This window comes from Lithobates pipiens, unplaced genomic scaffold (assembly GCF_037356315.1).
Source record: "Lithobates pipiens isolate NorthernLeopardFrog02 unplaced genomic scaffold, aLitPip1_a1.2 Scaffold_10, whole genome shotgun sequence".
In the NCBI taxonomy this organism is placed as follows: domain Eukaryota; kingdom Metazoa; phylum Chordata; class Amphibia; order Anura; family Ranidae; genus Lithobates; species Lithobates pipiens.
In genome coordinates, this window is record NW_027507686.1 from 151,339,484 (window position 1) to 151,359,952 (window position 20,469).

Consider the following 20,469-nt stretch of genomic DNA (forward strand, 5'->3'; position numbering starts at 1 on the left):
TATGAGGGGCTCTCACCATCCCTGTGCTGTGCTGACTTCCTCCTGGGGCTGCTTATTATGAGGGGCTCCCACCATCCCTGTGCTGTGCTGACTTCCTCCTGGGGCTGCTTATTATGAGGGGCTCCCACCATCCCTGTGCTATGCTGACATCCTTCTGGGGCTGCTTATTATGAGGGGCTCCCACCATCCCTGTGCTGTGCTGACTTCCTCCTGGGGCTGTACCTCTGCTGTGCATATTTTGAGGGGCTCCCACCATCCCTGTGCTATGCTCATTATGAGGGGCTCCCACCATCCCTGTGCTATGTTGACTTCCTCCTGGGGCTGCTTATTATGAGGGGCTCCCACCATCCCTGTGCTATGCTGACTTCCTCCTGGGACTGTACCTCTGCTGTGCATATTATGAGGGGCTCCCACCATCCCTGTGCTATGCTCATTATGAGGGGCTCCCACCATCCCTGTGCTATGCTGACTTCCTCCTGGGGCTGCTTACGGTGCAGGTGTCAGTGCTGTATATCACGGTGCTGGTGTCAGTGCTTTATGTCACGCTGCTGATGTCAGTGCTCTCTATCACGGTGCTGGTGTCAGATCACTCTATCACGGTGCAGGTGTCAGTGCTGTATATCACGGTGCTGGCGATCATCTCCTGCACCCTCTTCTTTGCCTACCCTGACCTTCCCTCTCCTCCATTGCCTTCATGCGCTCCTGAGTCCTGAATTGTCAGAATTTCACATATAAAAAAAGAATGCTTGTAGTTGTCGATCCCAGATTCACCTCATACATGTGTTATGTCATTGGCCATGTGGTGGGACTATGTGTGCACAGCTAGTAATTATTTTGTGGCTGCAAATATGACCTGTAGGTTTGTAAAGTTCGCCTCCCATTGAAGTCAATGGGGCCCGCCGTGAACGTTACAGTTCGTGAACTTTCGGCAGCGTTCGTGTTTCGCGTTCGCGAAACGTCCCGTCGGAAGTTCGTCCATCACTATTAGTTACCCAATACATAATCAATTATTTAGTGAACTATCCCCACCCAAAACTCTTGACAATCATTTATATAGCAGATCGTGGCGTTGTACAGTTTAGCTGCTCCGTCAAATCTTCTTAGAACATTCAACAGACACTATAAGCCTTCAATGACAGATTCAACCTTAATTATTTTGGATTTTGGGACGAATGCATTTTTTTAGAAAACAAACTAAATAAAAACGTATTTCGGGAGTAACTAAATAAATTTATTTTTCAGACGAAAACGAAATTCCGAAACAAAATATTTCAGTGTGCACATGTCTATTGGACAGCAAGAATTCAGTGAGAAAATTCACACAAGTTTATTTTGAAGTCTGGGAATCTTTTACCTGATAAAATTAGAAGTAATAAAAATATTGAATTACTCAATGGCTCAATAGCAGATCTCCAACTACTATGAGCAAAGAAAAGACAAGACAAAATAAAATGAAAGACAGCACACCAGTAAACTTGGTGCAAAAAAGCCTTAAATTATTGCGGCATAGCACAGCATGGTGGGGCCACACAGAAACCCCTTTATAAAGGTGATAAGGTTTTTCACTTTGATGAGGAAGTATATAAAATATATAAACTGACTTTCACATTTGCGTCAACTTAAAAGGGTGTTCCGGCCATTTTTTTTTTTTTTAAGTCAGCAGCTACAAAAACTGTAGCTGCTGACTTTTAATTAGGACACTTACCTGTCCAGTGAACCCGCGATGACGGTCACCCGATACCGATCCATCCATTGGATCAGCTGCCAGCGCCGCCATCCTAACTAAGGGAAACAGGCAGTGGAGCCTTGCGGCTTCCCTGCCCATTTCTTACTGCGCATGTGCGAGCCACGCGGCGCTTTGTGAGTGGCCCCATTGTTTCGTGGGACACACACATGTCCCAGAAGATAATTGGCCACCCGCCGAGGAGGAGGAATTGAAGAAACAGCGCCGCGGAATAGGAAGAGGCAGATTAGTAAGACTGCCTAGCAACAGGGGTTTCTGGTGAGTATTTTTTTTTTTTTTTTTTTAAGAATGTTAATGTAATTTTTTTTTTTTTTTTTTTTTTTTAGGGTGACCCTCCACTTGAATGACAGTCAGTTGCTAAAGTACTGTTAAGGGAATTTATTAAGACTAGAGCAGACAAAAACTAGTGCAGCTCTGCATGGCAACCAAAGCTTAACTGAATAACATAATAACTTAATTGGTTACTATGCGCAGGTGTTCAGATTCTATTTGCTTCTGTTTTAGTAAATCTCTCCCTGTGTATCATAAATATTTTCCAGGTTTTCTTCTTGATTATATTGATTTAATCTTTTTATAACCTTTGTTGTACATAAGCACTGCGGATCTCCTGGAGTCTTTTTCCAGTCTCTTCCTGTCTACATGCAGACATGTTTTAAATGGCTGAAGTGCATGATTTATAAATATTGAACATTTTGACATTGGTTTAAACATGTTAATGCTTATATGAGAATTTGGAGATTGGGTCTACATATATTTTAATCTAATTTACCTAAAGAGTTATAGTTATGATTTTATGCTATTTTACAGCAATCCCAAAGTGAGGCACTTGTAAAGAAACAGATGGGTACATTAGAGCTTAAATTAGATCATTATAGCCAGGGATTGTATGTTAAGATCTATTTAATAAATAATTAATTAGAAACACAATCAGTAGCATTGATTGATAAACCACAACTGTTTGGACGTGTTCTCTTTCTTTTTTTTTTTAAGAGTGGCACAGAAATAGGAAAGCAGTGTTTGCACTAAGTATATTAAAATGCCGTTCTTATTTAGATTGCAAATTGTCCTTAAAAAGACGTAGACAAATGTAGCCCTATGCAGAATGCAAAACCACACATTCATAATAAATATTGTGAATAAAATTATATTTTAATTTATGTTGCTTCAACACTATAAAAGGTACCCTTAAAACATAATAGAAAATATACCCGCAACTTAACATTGTGGGTGGAGTTTAACATACTGCTCCAAAAATACAGTGAAGCTGTTAACCCTTGGCCAATAGGAGAGCTACATTGCTAACGCAGTTAATTATGGATTAATATAAACTTTTAGATGTGGAGCTAAAATATGCATAGATAATGCATCTGGAGGGGAGTCAGTGGAAATAATCTGGATGCCATTTTGGGTTCTAGGATTAAACCTTATCTCAAGCCAAAAGCAGTTTTCTAGTTTTGGATAGAGGGGGAAGGAATAAACAATTTTTTAATAGTTTTTACTGGCTTCTTGTTCCGCTAACAATGGCTTTACCAGACAGGAAGTGAATAAAAATTCTGCAACAGAGAAAGAGATACAAATAAATATCTGACAGGTGTTTTAGTCTTACCTTACTTTGCTAAGAAAATGCATTTTTATTTGTGTCTGTGTTGCTATTGGATAGTTCCCCTTACTTCCTGTATGGTAAAACATTATCAGTAAGGCAATAAGTGAGGGAAAATATTTCTTTAACAAAGAGAGGGGTTCTAAGCAATTCCCACTCTATCCAAAAGTAACAACATTTTTGACTGAACATACACTTTGACACCATGCACTACCTGCATATGAATCTAAAGCTAGTAAGGTCAGAGCTATAACTATGTGTTATGGGGACCCATGACAAAATAATTTTAGGGGCCTCTAAAATTTCTACTGTATAGGAAATTCCTCCTATGCCACAAAATATTTATTGATTTTATAGCAATTTTATCAAGGTTCCCAAACTATATTTTGTTTAAATGTATTTGTGATTACTATTGATACCTCTATAAATCACTATGAAAACAGTTATGCGCACCTTGTAAATCTTTGCATGGTCTACTATGATTATAGGTACATTCTTTGGTAAGATCCTTTCACAAAAACCAAAAAATTGACATGGGGGTATGGTGCAACTGCAGGTTTAAAATCACCCCATCGTTGTTTCATTCCTCCCCCAAAAAACACATCTGCATCCTTAAGCACTTAACAACCGGCCCATAGCCGATTAACAGCTTCAGGGTGGTTGTTTAACACTGAGAGGCTGTTAATTAACGGCCTCCCAGAATTCTGCTCTTGCGCGCCCCCTGGGGCGCACACTCGAGAACATTCGTGACCTGTGGACCCGGCGCATCATGGATTACGGTAAATGGCCGCTTATGGCGGCCGTTTACCACGTGATCACTCCGTCAAATGACGGAATGATCACTTGTAAACAAACCAGCGTCATGTTATGACGCCGGTTCCTCCCTCCCCTCTCTGTACCGATCGGTACAGCGGAGGGGGAAGAGATCAGTGTCAGTAGTGATGTGGGCTGCATCTGCAGTGCCCACATCGCTGCTCACTGAATTGAACCCCTCAATACCCTGGCAATACTCTGTAATACCCTGGCAATACTCTGAAATACCCTGCCAATACTCTCCAATACCCTGCCAATACTCTCCAATACACGCCAATACTCTCCAATAGCCGCCAATACTCTGCAATACCCTGCCAATACTCTCCAATACCCTGCCAATACTCTCCAATACCCGCCAAAACTCTCCAATAGCCACCAATACTCTGCAATACCCTGCCAATACTCTGAAATACCCGCCAATACTCTGCAATACCCCAATACTCTGCAATACCAGCCAATACTCTGCAATACCCTGCCAATACTCTGCAATACCCGCCAATACTCTGCAATACCCGCCAATACCCTGCAATACCCGCCAATACTCTGCAATACCCTGCCAATACTCTGCAATACCCGCCAATACTCTGCAATAATCGCCAATATCCTGCAATACCAGCCAATACTCTGCAATACCCTGCCAATACCCGCCAATACTCTGCAATACCCCACCAATACTCTGCAATACCCCACCAATACTCTGCAATACCCCACCAATACTCTGCAATACCCTGCCATAAATTGCCATACCCAGCCATACCCAGCCATACTCGGAGATACCCTGCAATACCCAGCCATACTCGGAGATACCCAGCCATACCCAGCCATACTCGGTGATACCCTGCAATACCCAGCCATAGATGCCCCCCTCGCCGCCCTCCGGTGCTTCTACCGACTCGCCAATACGATCAAAGTCAGAATCTTTTTTTTATTTTTTATTTTTTTATTTCAGGCTTCCCAGCCTAGAGGTGAGATGTGGGGTCTTATTGATCCCATATCTCACTGTAAAGAGGACCTGTCATCCCGTATTCCTATTACAAGGGATGTTTACATTCCTTGCAATAGGAATAAAAGTGATCAAAAAATGTATTTTTGGGGAAAAAAATGTCAAACTAAAATAAATAAAGTAAAATGAACAATAAAAAATGAAAATAAAATTGAAAGCGCCCCTATCCCCATGTGCCCCTATGCAGAAGCGAACGCATACCTAAGTCCCGCCCACATATGAAGATGGTGTTCAAACCACACATGTGAGGTATCGCCGTTAACGTTAGAGCGAGAGCAATAATTCTAGCCCTAGACCTCCTCTGTAACACAAAACATGTAACCAGTAAAAAAAATTAAAGCGTCGCCTATGGGGATTTTTAAGTTGCGACGTTTGGCACCATTCCACAAGCATGTGCAAATTTGAAGAGTGACATGTTAGGTATCTATTTACTCAGCATAACATCATCTTTCACATTATGCAAAAATTGGGCTAACTTTACTGTTTTTTTTAAGCAAAAAACAGTTATTTTTCCAAAAAAAGTGTTCGAAAAATTGCTGCGCAAATACCGTGCGAGATAAAAAGTTGCAACAACCCCCATTGTATTCTCCAGGGTCTTTGCTAAAAAAAAATATATAACGTTTTGGGGTTCTATGTAATTTTCTAGCAAATAAATTATGATTTTTACATCTAGGAGAGAAATGTCAGAATTGTCCTGGGTGCTCCAGGACGCCTGATGGTGCTCCCTGCATGTTGGGCCTCTGTATGTGGCCACGCTGTGTAAAAATCTCACACATGTGGTATCGCCATACTCGGGAGTAATAGCAGAATGTGTTTTGGGGTGTAATTTGTGGTATGCATATGCTGTGTGTGAGAAATAAACTGATAATATGAAAATTTTGTGAAAAAAAAAAAAGGAAAAAAAAAATCTTGATTTTGCAAAGAATTGTGGGAAAAATGACAACTTCAAAAAAACCATCATGCCTCTTACTAAATACTTTGGAATGTCTTATTTCCAAAAAGGGGTCATTTGGGGGGTATTTGTACTTTTCTGGCATGTTAGGGTCTCAAGAATTGAAATAGGCCGCTAGTACTTCAGGTGTGATCAATTTTCAGATATTGGCACCATAACTTGTGGACTCTATAACTTTCACAAAGACCAAATAATATCAACCAATTTGTACTTATTTTTACCAAAGATATGTAGTAGTATAAATTTTGGCCAAAATTTATGAAGAAAAATTACTAATCTGCTAAATTGTATAACAGAAACAAAGAAAAATTCATTTTTTTACAGAATTTTCGGTCTTTTTTCTTTTATAGCACAAAAAATCAAAAACCCAGCGGTAATTAAATACCATCAAAAGAAAGCTCCATTTGTGTGAAAAAAAGGACAAACATTTCATATGGGTACAGTGTTGTATGACTGAGTAATTGTCATTCAAAATGTGAGAGCACCAAAAGCTGAAAATTGGTCTGGTTATTAAGGGTGTTTAAGTGCCCAGTGATCAAGTGGTTAAAAAAAAAATCTAAATACACCCCTTTTTTTTCCAGGTGCCTTAAAGTTGGTTTAGGCTGGAATGTGCACATGGAGAGTAGCCTTCAATCACATATTTTTTTCTAAATCTTAGTACTAACCCTTTTTCCATCAGTCTTTGGTCTGATTGTATGATGTCACTCTTCCTTTTCTTGTTCCTCTTGCAACGAGCAGGTTTTGAATACTGTAGAAATCAGTGCTATGTCATAATGTGGTGCAATTCATCAAACCATTCTCTTAGGAGTTCTGGTGATGTAGTCTAAGGGCACAAGTCCTTAGACATCTAAGCTGGACAATTGTGGCGGACAGCATCATAAAGAAGATTGGTGTTAGGAAAAAGCTGCACGCTATTTTAAACTCTGATTCACTGTAAAAAAATAGCCTCCTTTCCCACTTTTCAGGTGTTTTAAAGCTAAAACTAGCGACTATAAAGCACCCATAGGCATGCGCAGGGGGTGTGCCAGGTGTGCCTGGGCATACCCTAATCACTATGTGCATTTCCCCTGCTTCCTGGGCTCCCCCCCCCCCCACAGTGCAGTGCTGCTGGCTTCCCTCCTCTCCTCTCTCCTGGGCTGCTGCGGGGGAAGTTTCAGGATGTAGAGCGGGGGAAGGCTCTAGTAAATTGTTCCTTTTCTAAATGAACACAATGGGGGTTATTTACAAAAGGCAACTCCACTTTGCACTACAAGGGCACTGTAAGTGCACTTGGAAGTGTGTTGCTGTAAATCCAAGGGGGACATGCAAGGAAAATAAAAAACAGCATATTAGCTTGCGCATGATTGGATGATAAAATCAGCAGAGCTTCCACTCATTTGAGATCTACCCCTCAGATGTAGAGTGACTGCACTTTCAAGTGCACTTGCAGTGCAAAGTGGATTTGCCTTTCGTAAATAACCCCCAATGAACACACTGTGCCCATTCACTGTTCACTGTGTCCATTAACCACTTGCCACCCAGGCCAATTCTGACATTTCTCCCCTACATGTAAAAATTACATATAACCCGCAAACATTATATATATATATATATATATATATATATATATATATATATATATATATATATATATATATATATATATATATATATATATATATAATATTTTTTTTTTTTTTTTTTTTAGAAAAGACCCTAGAGAATACAATGGCGGTCTTGCAACTTTTATCTTGCGCAGCAATTTTTCTAACACATTTTTTCTGCTTTACAAAAACAAAAGGATACAGTTAGCCCAATGCTTTTGTATAATGTTAGCAAAATAATAATAAATAAATAAAAAATAATAATAATAATAATAAATAAATAAACAAAAGCTGAGGCAGTGCCGTTTGAATTCAGAGATCAGGCGTGACATCATAACAATGCACCCGGCCTCCGAATGATCATAGAGACTCTGGCGACCATCTGGTCTGCCAGAAATCTCTATGGTAAACATCTAATGCCGCGTACACACGAGCGGACTGTATGGCGTACTTAGTCCATCAAAACACATTTCAGCGGACAATCCGCTCGTGTGTGGGCTTCAGCTGACTTTTTCAGCGTGCAGTTCGGCGTACTAAGAATTTCGGATTTTTCGAAATTCTGTCCTTCGTACTTTGGTTTCAGCGGACAATCCGCTCGTCAGTATGCTAGTTCGACGGACTAAGAATGGCGCATGCCCAGAAAGGATTTACACGGCAGAAGGGTGCTTTGCTGTGTCTTGGACTTCCTATTTCTAGTCCCGTCGTACGTGCTGTACACGTCATCGCGCAAGCTTTCGACGGACTGTTTGTGCATCCGTGTGTGGTCAAGTCCGTTCAGTCGAAAGTATGACGGACTGTCCGTCGGATTGTATGGCGAACTAAGTATGCCATACAGTCTGCTCGTGTGTACGCGGCATGAGCCTGGCAAATCTTGTCTCTGATTCAGCAATGGAAGCAGTGAGTCAGTAGAAGCACCAGAGGGTGGTGGGAGGGGATGTCAAGCAGCAGAACAGCCACTATGATCATTCTTACGGTGTAGGTAATCGCCGGCTGAAAAAGTCAATATCTGAATGATGCCTGTAGCTGCAGGAATCATTCAGACATCACCGCTCAAAGTCAACGACGTCATATGATGGCCGGTGGGCTGGAAGTAGTTAAACAGTAAACTGTATTTACTATGCTTCAGTTTGTGAATGAGCAAGAAGCCACTCAGCACAGAGCACACTGGGGCGGTTCTCTTGCAAGACAAGAAAAAAAAGAAAAAAAGTCCTGCGAGCAGCATCGTTGGGGCAGTGGTATACACCACTCCCAAAACGCCCTACCCATTGAAATGGATGGGCAATGCTGCCAAGCGCCTACAAAGTGCTTCAGCAACACTTTGTAGGCTTTGTTGGCCACTAGCAGGGGTTAAAAGCGCTAGTGGGCCGGAAAGTACTGCTATAACAGCTGTAAAGCACCGATATAACTAGCGGTACTTTACCACTAATGCAGAGTGCTAGGCAGTGTGACAGTACCCTTACCCATTTGTTTGGAGCCAAACACCATGTATGGTGTAAAGCTATTTTGGGTATACTTCTGTAAGTCACAGGAGTCACAGGAGTGCAGTTCGTTCTACACTCCTGTGACCCATTTTAATTGACAGGATCTGACATCACAGAGCTAGTGCAGGCTCTGAAGAGATCACAATCATATGGTTGGGATCGACCCAAAACCCTGGATCGACACCTGACTCAACCTCTCAGTGATCCACTGAGAGCTTGAGCCAGCCCCTCCAGACCCCTCCAAACCCCTCCACAGCCCAGTGCTTAAGTAAGCATTGAGGGGGCAGAGCAGAAAGCCAGAGTCTAACAGTCCCAGCTCTCTACCCAAAGTAAAGGGGAGAACTGAGTGATCAGCGGTGTTTGATTCCTCAGTTCTCACTGCAGAGCCGGCAGAAGACAGATGCATTATTAATATTTTTTTTTTTCTCTTTGAAATATGCTCTTTCCTAAATGTATACAATATAACTGGGTACTAACATTTATAGGTAAAGTCGATCCAAGGAAAATCTGATTGTAGGTTTGTGTATATGGGATTGTATTTTTTTATTTTTTTGGGTTGGTTGAACTTGATGGACTTTTGCCTTTTTTAACCTGACTAACTATGTAACTATGCTAGTGGTTGCAGGTACAGTACCACCGAGGCCTTAACAACAAGTGACTTGACCAGCCCCATTCACTTACATTTCCAGGATGCCTTGGCCACAGAAGTAAAATCACGGGGTGATGGTGACATCACTGACCAAATATGACCATGGCTAAGACCAAATATGGCAATGTCCATATCTGGTCAGTGATGTCACCACATTCTCACCCCTTTGTGTATAAACCTAATAGGTTAGGTTGATTATAAACCTAAGAATGGATTGGCATATGGATGTTTTTTTTTAGACCATCAGTGGCAGACATATAATGAAATTAATTCTGGATTTACAACGCATCATTTTTTAGTTTTTAACCACTTCCCGTCCTGTCTATAGCAAAATGATGGCTGGGCAGTGGTTGCGTTATCCTGACTGGGCATCATATGAGGTCCTTTGGGATAACAGCCGCCGCGCACCCATGGGGGCGCACATCACAGCGATCGGTGGTGCGGTGTGTGAGTCTGATCTTGGTAAAGAGCCTGCGACGGAAGCTCTTTACCACGTGATCAGCCGTGTCCAGGAAACAGGAAAAGCCGTTGATTGGCTTTTCCTCACTCGCATCTGACAGACACGAGTAGAGAAGAGCCGATCAGCGGCTCTCCTGGCAGGGGGGTCTGCACTGATTTTTTATCAGCACACACCCCCCTCGGATGCCCACACTAGGCCACCAGGGAAGCTGCCAGGACCACCAGGGAAGGGTGAAACATGTGGATGGCCAGGTATATACCCCATGGCCATCCACATGTGCAAATTATGCCAAATCTGTGCCAATCAGTGCCCACAAATGGGCACGGACTGGCACCATTATATAAGATGTGTTGTCCAGCAATGCCACCCATCAGTGTCATCAGTGCCACCAATCAATGTCATCAGTGCCACCCATCAGTGTCCATCAGTGCCCACCCGTGCCCATCAGTGCCCACCTATCAGTGCCCATCAGTGCCCATCCATGCCACTTTTCAGTGCCACCCATAGGTACCCATCAGTGCCACCCATAAGTACCCATCAGTGCTGCCTATGAGTGCCCATCTGTGGCGCCTATGAGTGCCCATCAGTGCCACTTATGAGTGCCCATCAGTGCCGCATATCAGTGCCACCTATCAGTGCCCATCATCAGTGCCCCTCAGTGCCATCTCATCAGTGTCTCTTCATTGGTGCAACCTCATCAGTGCCCATCAGTGCCACCTTATCAGTGCCCATCAGTGCAGCCATATCAGTGTCTTATTTTTTTTCAAAATTTTATTTTTTTTATTCGTTGCGCGAAAAAAAAAAACTGCAGAGGTGATCAAATACCACCAAAAGAAAGCTCTATTTGTGGGAACAAAATGATAAAAAAATGTGTTTGGGTACAGTGTAGCAAGACCATGCAATTGTCATTCAAATTGCGACAGCAATGAAAGCTGAAAATTGGCTTGGGCAGCAAGGTGTCTAAGTGCCTGGTATTGAAGTGGTTAAGTAAAGGACTTGCCAAATACCTGAATATGTCTATTGTCAAATAATTTTTCTTTTATGAATGAGGAGTATTATGTAGCACTTACTCTATTACATGTGGGATAAGATATCTACGGGGCCCCCTTATCTTAAAGTGGGCTTCTAGATTCCAATAAGTCCCCATGCACCCCTACAAACAGGGTTGTGGAGAAAATGCCCCTGTCCTCATTAGAGTTGGGTCACACACCCTGGTTTGGTTTGCACCAGAACTTCTGAACATGGGGAAAGTTCAGGCCCGAAACGCAAATCCTATTAAAGTCCATTGGACCCGAACTGGATAAATCAAAAGTCCACATTTTGAAGGCGTCCATGCAAGTTTTTTATTAAATATTAATTTTAAAGTAGCAGTGATTTTAATTATGCTTAAAGTTGAACACTAAAAATGAAAAAAATCCTTTAAATATACTGCCTGGGGGGTCCTCTTAGTCTACTTGTAAAGTGGCGCATCTGTACAATGTATAGAACTTGCTGCAGAAAAACTGACATATATAAAGAAAAACAATGACATCTAAATTGATTTTCCCTGCAAGCTTTCTTTATTTTGTAAACAACGGTTTGTGGAGCCAGTCTTTTTTGATGAGGCCACATTTTAATGCACTTGGAGCAAGATTAGAGATTTTTTTGGATTAATTTTGGTGTCTTTTTGGCAACTTTTGGATGGAAAAAAACTATGTTTTGCACCACAGTGAGCAAGCCTTATGTGAAGAAGCCAAATTATAGTACACTCAGACCAAGATTAACAATTTTTTTTAGATAGTGTCTCTTTCGCAGACTTTGTATAGAAGTAACAGGTGCAAAAACATTGCACCTGGTGCGGAAAAGTTGATCCATGGGTGTTAATTGTGCCCATTAGGAATGAGCCAAACACCTCCCGGTATGAACATTTGTTTGAACATGCGAACACCGTGAAAGTCTATAGGACACGGACATGAAAATCCAAAAGTGCTAATTTTAAAGGCTTATATGCAAATTATTGCCATAAAAAGTGTTTGGGGACCCGGGTCCTACCCCAGGGGACATGTATCAATGCAAAAAAAGTTTTAAAAATTGCATTTTTTTTCAGGAGCAGTGATTTTAATAATGCTTAAATTGAAACAATAAAAATGAAATATTCCTTTAAATATCATGCCTGGGGGTGTCTAGAGTATGCCTGTAAAGTGGCACAGTTTTCCCATGTTTAGAACAATACCACAGCAAAATGACATTTCTAAAGGAAAAAAAAGTAATTTAAAACTGTTTGCGGCTGTAATGTATTGTCGGTTCCTGGCAATATAGATGAAAATCATTGAAGAAAAGAGCATGGATACCCCACAGTCCATTAAGGCCCTTTGGGCCTGATATGGATATTAAGGGGAACCCTGCAATCAAATAAAAAAAATGGCATGGGGGTCCCCAGGCACTATATAGTCTGATCTATACCTTTGTCTTTATAGTCTGAACAGCAGTATATAAACTATACGGCCTGCCCTATATACTCTGCAAAAAATTGGGCCTTAGGAGTTGGTGGCACCAGAACACTGTAAGACCTCACAGTTACTCTTGGTGAGAGCAGGAATAGGCCCTGCTGTGAAATACTATATCAAAAATTGTAATTACATGCCCTCGTTAAACAGAGGCAGAAAAATTGGGCCTTTGGTGGCGGTGGTGGTACCAGAACACTGTAAGCCCTCACAGTTAATCTTGTTGGGTGCAGGAATGGGCCCTGATGTGAAATATTAGATCAAAAATTGTGAATACATACCCTTGTCAAACTGGCAGAAAAATTGGACCTTGGGTGGTGGTGCCAAAAATATTGTTGGAAGCTGGCATCATCAAGATTGAGGAAGAATAGGATAGCCAGCATAGGCAGTCTTCAAGGGATCCCACATCCATAGAAACGTTATTCAGTTACATCAGCTTCAGGTGCTTGACAGCTGCTGATCCAAGACTGATTAATTTTTATGAATGTGAGCCTATCAATGGAGTCTGTGGACAGGCGCACACTATGATCCATTACAATCCCTCCAGCAGCACTGACTGTGCATTCTGAATGAACTCTGGATGAAGGACAGGCCAGTAGCTCAAATGCATATTGAGCAAGTTCTGGCCAGTGGTCCATCCTCCAGACCCAGTAACCCAGTGGATGCTCTGTTGGAAAGATTTCCAAGTCTGCTCTTGCCCCTATATATTTCTGCACGATGTAATGCAGACTCTGGCGATGGTTGCTTGAACCGATCAGACCTTGAGGGCTGAAAAATTGTTTAAAGGCATCGGTCAGCCAGCTACCTTCTCCACCACTCTTCCTCTGACTGAACAAAGCTTCAGCAACACGTTGTCCAGCACCAGGAAATTGTAACCTCCCAGAGTCTGGAAATGCATTGCACAAACCTTTCATCAAGGCCCCCTGAAGATGTTTCATCCACTGCTCCCTCTGCTAAGGCAGGATGAGTTCTGCAACCTTACCCTTGTAATGAGGATCAAGAAAGGTTGCCAGCCAGTAATGATCCCTCTCCTTGATACCAAGAATCCTAGAGTCCTTTTGCAGGCTATGCAGAATCAGAGAAGCCATGCAGCATAAGTTTGCAGAGGCATTCGATTCTGAATCCTCTGGGTCACTAAGGATCACATGATTCATAACAACCTCCTCCCAGCCACGCACAACTCCTTGGGATTCTGGGGACTGAAAACAATCCCTTGAAGACTGCTGCTGAGTGTTATCCTCCACATCAATGCTGACACAATCCTCCTCCTCCTCCTCTTCTTCCTGTGTGTTTGGCGGGCCTGCAGGAATGCTATCTGGATAAAGGGGGACTTGAGAGGTAAGGAAGTCCTCTTCCTCCCGCTGTTCTGCCTCAAGTCCCCTTTCCATTATTCCATGAAGCATGTGCTCCAAAAGGAAGACTAGAGGGACAGTGTCACTGATGCATACATTGGCACTGCTCACCATCCTTGTGACCTTCTCAAATGGTGACAGGACAGTGCATGCATCCTTGATCAGAAGCCAAGCTCCCTTGACCCTGTCTTGATGCCATACTTGCACAGGTACTCATTGATGGTGCTCTGCTGCTTGTGCAGCCACTGCAGCATTGCAAATTTGAGTTCCACCTGGTGGGCATGTCAAAAATTAGGCAGTTGGTGGGCACTGGTCAGGGTGCATTCCCTTCGAATGTCAGTCAGCCAAGCACTGGCATTGTAAAACTGGTGGAAATGATCACAGACTTTTCTGGCCTGCCTCAGGAGATCCTGTAAGCCTGGGTACCTGCTCAAGAACCTCTGTACCACCAAATGTGCCAAACAAGGAACATGGGTCAAGTGAACCTGTCAGAGGGCGAAGAGAAGGTTGGTGCCATTGTCGCATACAACCTTTCCTGGCTGAAGCTGGATTGGTGTCAATCACCTCTGAGCCTGCCCCTGCAGAGCTGACAGAATCTCTGCCCCAGTGTGGCTCCTGTCCCCTAAGCAGACCAACTCAAGCACTGCGTAGCATCTTTTTCCTGATTGCTTGCGTAGTCCCTTGAGCGCTTACGGAGCACTGCTGGTTCAGAGGACAAATCTGCAGAAGAGGCTATAGAGGAGGAAGAAGAGGAGGGGGTGGAGGAGAGAGCTGTGGCAGAATCACCAATAGCATTTTGGAGATGTGGTGGCGGAACAAGCTCCACCAATAATGAACCCTGTCCTGCATCCTTCCCAGCAGCAAGCAGAGTTACCCAGTGCACCGTAAAGGATAGGTAATGTTCCTGCCCATGCCTTCTGGACCATGAGCCAGTGGTAATATGCACCTTACTGCTGACCGCCTTGTCCAAAGAGGCCAAAACATTGCCTTCCACATGCCAGGAGAGAAAAGAAATGGCATTTTGGAACCTGCCACTGAGGTACAACACATTCCAAAAGTTCACAAAAGGGCGCAGAGTCTACAAGCTGAAAAGGCAGCAGTTGCAGTGCTAGCAATTTGGCTAAGCTAGCATTTAGACTCAAACATGGTGTTCACCTGCTCGCTGATCAGAGAAGAATATGCGTTGTTCACGGCAAATTCGAAAGCTGCCTGAACACCATTAAAGTCTATGGGACACTAACATGAAAAATCAAAAGTGCTCATTTTAAAGGCTTATATGCAAGTTATTGTCATAAAAAGTGTTTGGGGACCCGGGTCCTGCCCCAGGAGACATGTATCAATGTAAAAAAAGTTTTAAAAATGCCCATTTTTTCGGGAGCAGTGTTTTTAATAATGCTTAAAGTGAAACAATAAAAATTAAATATTCCTTTAACTATCATGCCTGGGGAGGTGTCTATAGTATGCCTGTAATGTAGCGCATTTTTCCAGTGTTTACAACAGTACCACAGTAAAATGACATTTCTAAAGGAAAAATTGCCATTTAAAACTGCTCACGGCTATAATGAATTGTCGGGTCTCGGCAATATAGATACAGATAATTGAAAAAAAAGAGCATGGGATCCCCCTCCATTACAAGGCCCTTTGGGTTTCATATGAATATTAAGGGGAACCACAAATCAAAATGTAAAAAAAAAAAAAATTGCGTGGGGTCCCCCTAAAATCCATACCAGGCGCTTTAGGTCTGATATGGAAATTAAGGGGAATGGTGCGCCAAATTAAAAAAAATGGCATAGGGGTCCCCACCAAAATCCATACCAGACCCTTATCTGAGCAGGCAACCTGGAAGGCCATAGGAAAAGAGAGAAAGCACCCCCCTCCTGAACCGTACCAGGCCACACGCCCTCAACATGGGGAGGGTGCTTTGGGGTAGCCCCCCAAAACACCTTGTCCTCATGTTGATGGGGACATGGGCCTCATCCCACAACCCTTGCCTGGTGGTTGTGGGGGTCTGCGGGTGAGGGGATTATTGGAATCTGGAATCCTCCTTTAACAAGCCTCGACCTTGTGAATTGGTAACGGGTACAAATGTACCCCTACCATTTCACAAAAAAAGTGTCAAAATAGTAAAAAAGACAAGGCACACGTGTCGAAAAAGGCCCACACCAAGATACTTGCACCTCTGAAGCTCTGCGGTGTGATACAATAGCGTATCTGCCCTTAAACTGCCCCCTAGTGGACATCCTGCCTCGTGGGAGTTGTACCTCCTGCTCTCTTCTCTCAGGCACCCAAGTACAGTCAGTGACCTCATCATCCCCTCCCTCCTCATCACTGGAGCAAACTTGGCAGTATGCGGCAGCTGGGGGAACATGACTGCCCATTTCTTGTTCTTCTTGGGCACCCCCTCTCTCTAGGCACATGTTACTCCCTTCCTTAACCTGGGAATCAACATTGGAGTCTTCAAATCTGTTCATCCTCCTGCAGCATGTACCCAACAATGTGGTTGAATAATTCTGGGGACTCCTCCTTGCATTATGGTGGGGCTACAGAAGGAGTGACGGTGGACAAGGAGCCATTGGAATAGGCCACTTTGGCAGCAGCATTGGAAGACAAACTACTCTGAGCCTGGGTGACAGAGGATGAGTAGGATGATGGCTTTGTTATCCACTCTACCAACTCTTCTGTAAGTTTTGGCTCAATAACACGTTCAGCAGCAGAAAAGGACAAGCATGCCCCACGGTCACCTGCTGAGGATGCACTATGTCCATGACCAGCACTGTTTACTGTAGACACAAAGGCTGCTTGCCCTCTTTAAATGGCCTGTGAGCGCCTGCCTCTCCTCAGTGGCCTTCCAGACATGATGTATATTTTGTTTTGCAACACCGCACTACACTGTATCAAGCCTCATACACACGATCGGACTTTGTACAAACTTTCCTGTGAACTTTTGTACAAAGGGAGTTGGCCACAAACTGGTATTGCATACACATTATCGTACTTTTTGACAAACAAACACGAACGTAGTGACATTATAACGTACTGACGAAGCTTCAAAAGAGGACGTTCAATTGGCTGGCGTTATCCTTCGGGCTCCTTCTGCTAATTTCGAGTTAGTAGGCGTTTAGTCAGTGCTGATTCACGGTTTTCCATTCCGTGAGTTTCTTGTTAGTTTCTGACCGTTTTGGCCAACCAGCCATGTTGCGCGATCCTAGGAGAGAGTGTGCTATTTATGGGCTTGGAGATGTTGCTGTGACTTTAGCCTGGTCTAGGAATAATCGGAGTAGTAGGATGAGGAGTGTTTGGGCCAAAACAATTTAGCCATATGCCCTTGCTTTGTGAGCTGCAGGAGAATAATCCGAATGATTATCGTAATTATCTCCAGATGACGGACTCCTGCTTTCACCAATTATTGTCCTTGCTGTACCCCTATATCATGAAGTAGGACACCTGCATGAGAGCTGCTATTCCAGCAGAGCAAAGGCTCATAGCCACCTTGCCTTATTTGGCGACAGGAAGGAGTCTCCAGGATATCAAGTTTACCACTGGTATCTCTCTCCAGGCTCTGGGAGTCATTATTCCTGAGACATGTAGTGCCATCATCCAAGTCCTGCAGAAGAACTATATTCGTGTAAGTATTTTGCTTTAATATCACCTTCATGTTTTCTAATGCATTTTATATTTTTTGTATTCCATCCTTCCCATTTTTGTAATATGCTGTGAATGAATGTCCTCTTTGTCCTCATGCATGCTGTAACCTTTTTCGTGGCTTACATGCATATTTTCCTTAACTAACCTCCCCAGCATGCTACCCTGGGCCCATACACACCTAGTCTAGTACTTAACACTGTATTTATTATGCTTCATTTTTTATGTTTACCCTAAACACCTCCTAAAATGTGTCCCAATCTTATTCCTGCCCTTAAATTCATGCAGAGTGAAAGAGTCCCTTTTTTGTGCTTCAAAAACTTATTTTTAACCCCCCCCCCCCCAAAAAAAAAAGAAAAAAAATTGTAAAAAATGCAGAGTCAACCGATGCAACTACTCTATCTGCAGATTTAGCTAAACACATGCACTGTGTACCTTATTTTTTTGAGTTAAGATTGCTGTCTAAATTCTTAAAAGAATGTAGTGCAAGGGCCTGCCTGATTACCTTCAAAATGTACAAATTATACTTTTGTTATGATTAATTTATCATTATAAATGGCTCCCACCATCCCTGTGCTGTGCCAAATTCCTGTGTTTTTAACTTCATCATAACGAATACTCACAATTAATGAACTTTTGTATTATTTTGTATGATGTATGTCAAAATGTGTCTAGATTTTGACAATGTGCATTCTTATTTTTGTTTTATGCCACTTCTTACCTGTCCACTGGCCTGACAATCTTGTAAAGATGAATGGCCAAATTAAACTTACATTTTAATGCTCTTAGTTCTCATGGAAGTGTTGAGGTTTACTTGTCCAAAACATCTACCCATTCAACTCCCCCCTCCTAAGATTTTTAGAATGTGCCACCCGAGGGGGTGAGGGAGCATATAATTGTAACTTATCCTTTTTATTTTAAATATACATTTAAATGTTAGAATATCATGTTGCCCCCCAATGTTTGTGTCAAATATGGTTGCAATTTTATGTATTCATTTCGGTATTCATTTTTTTTTCTTTGTTTGACTCCACAGTTTCCTTCAAACACCCAGCAATGGCAGGATGTGGCTGCCAAGTTTGCCAATTTGTGGAATTTCCCCAACTGTGGAGGTGCCATTGATGGCAAGCATGTGAGGATAAATAAAAAGTATGGTGTAGCGCGATAAAGATAATTTCAATGAGTCCAAAGTTCATTTCAAAACTTGAATCACTCTCAATGTATAATCAGAGTATAGTCATTATCCATCCATCCATAAAAGAGAGAAAGGGGACCTCCACCAACACCCGATAATACTGACTCTTACGTCAGTGCACGTATTATATGCACATAAGATCAGATATGAATGGGCCAGGTCCCCACACTCCTCATTCTCCCAACTTAATAGCTCTGTATGGAAAATATCCTCAAAGTTCAATGGCCACATGTAAAGATGACAAAAAAAAGCTCTCATTGCGCAGAGGTCATAATAAACGAACCATTTTTTAATATGAAGCTTCCAATAAAATTACACTCACATTTTTGGTGAAGTATATACAGCATGTAGATAAAAACAACATCAAACGGGAAAGATGGAAATCACTCTTGCACTCCTTCACATGTCACAGGTCCCTCTTCCGCCCAACATTTCATCACAACAGGGCATCATCAGGGGCATCTGTCCACTGGCCTGACAATCTTGCAAAGATGAATCGGTTGGCCAAATTAAACTTACATTTTAATGCCTTTAGTTCTCATGGAAGTGTTGAGGTTTACTTGTCCAAAACATCTACCCATTCAACTCCCCCCTCCTAAGATTTTTAGAATGTGCCACCAGAGGGGGTGAGGGAGCATATAATTGTAACTTATCCTTTTTATTTTAAATACACATTTAAATGTTAGAATATCATGTTGCCCCACAATGTTTGTGTCAAATATGGTTGCAATTTTATGTACTCAGGTATTCATTTTTTTTTCTTTGTTTGACTCCACAGTTTCCTTCAAACACCCAGCAATGGCAGGATGTGGCGGCCAAGTTTGCCAATTTGTGGAATTTCCCCAACTGTGGAGGTGCCATTGATGGCAAGCATGTGAGGATAACCCCACTGCCATACTCAGGATGATATTATTTTAATGATAAAGGGTTTTGCAGCATAGTTCTGTTTGCTGTGGTGTCAGCCAAATATGAGTTTTTTTGTACGTTGATGTTGGGATGAACGGCCGCCACTCTGATGGAGGTGTGCTGATGCGCCACACATTGTTTTTAGTTCAAATTTTTTAATCTGTGCACATTCACATGTGCATTTTAAATTTTTTATTTTTTTGGTGAAAAATAGGCATGTTCAAAACCGGAACATGAACTATGATGGTATAATAACAAAAAAATTGGAATGTGGACATCATCTTGCAGCAGGAAATGAAGAACATGATATTTTTTTTATTGTTCTTCATTTCCTGCTGCATTATGTTGAGGTGATTGCGCATGGCATCAATCTCCTCATTCCATGCCATCATCTGCCCAATGAGCCTCCATGCGCTGTCTGTAGTGAAAGGTTTCGCTTCCTGTTCCACAACCAGCACATCATCTAAAAATTTGTTAAAAAACATGTATTTAGAAATATGTGGGCATACATAGATTACCTGAAGCTGGGGTGTCAGACACTCACCTGGTGAGATGCATTTCTGTCACTTCCTCCACCTCTCTTTCCTCCACATCCTCAGGATAGCT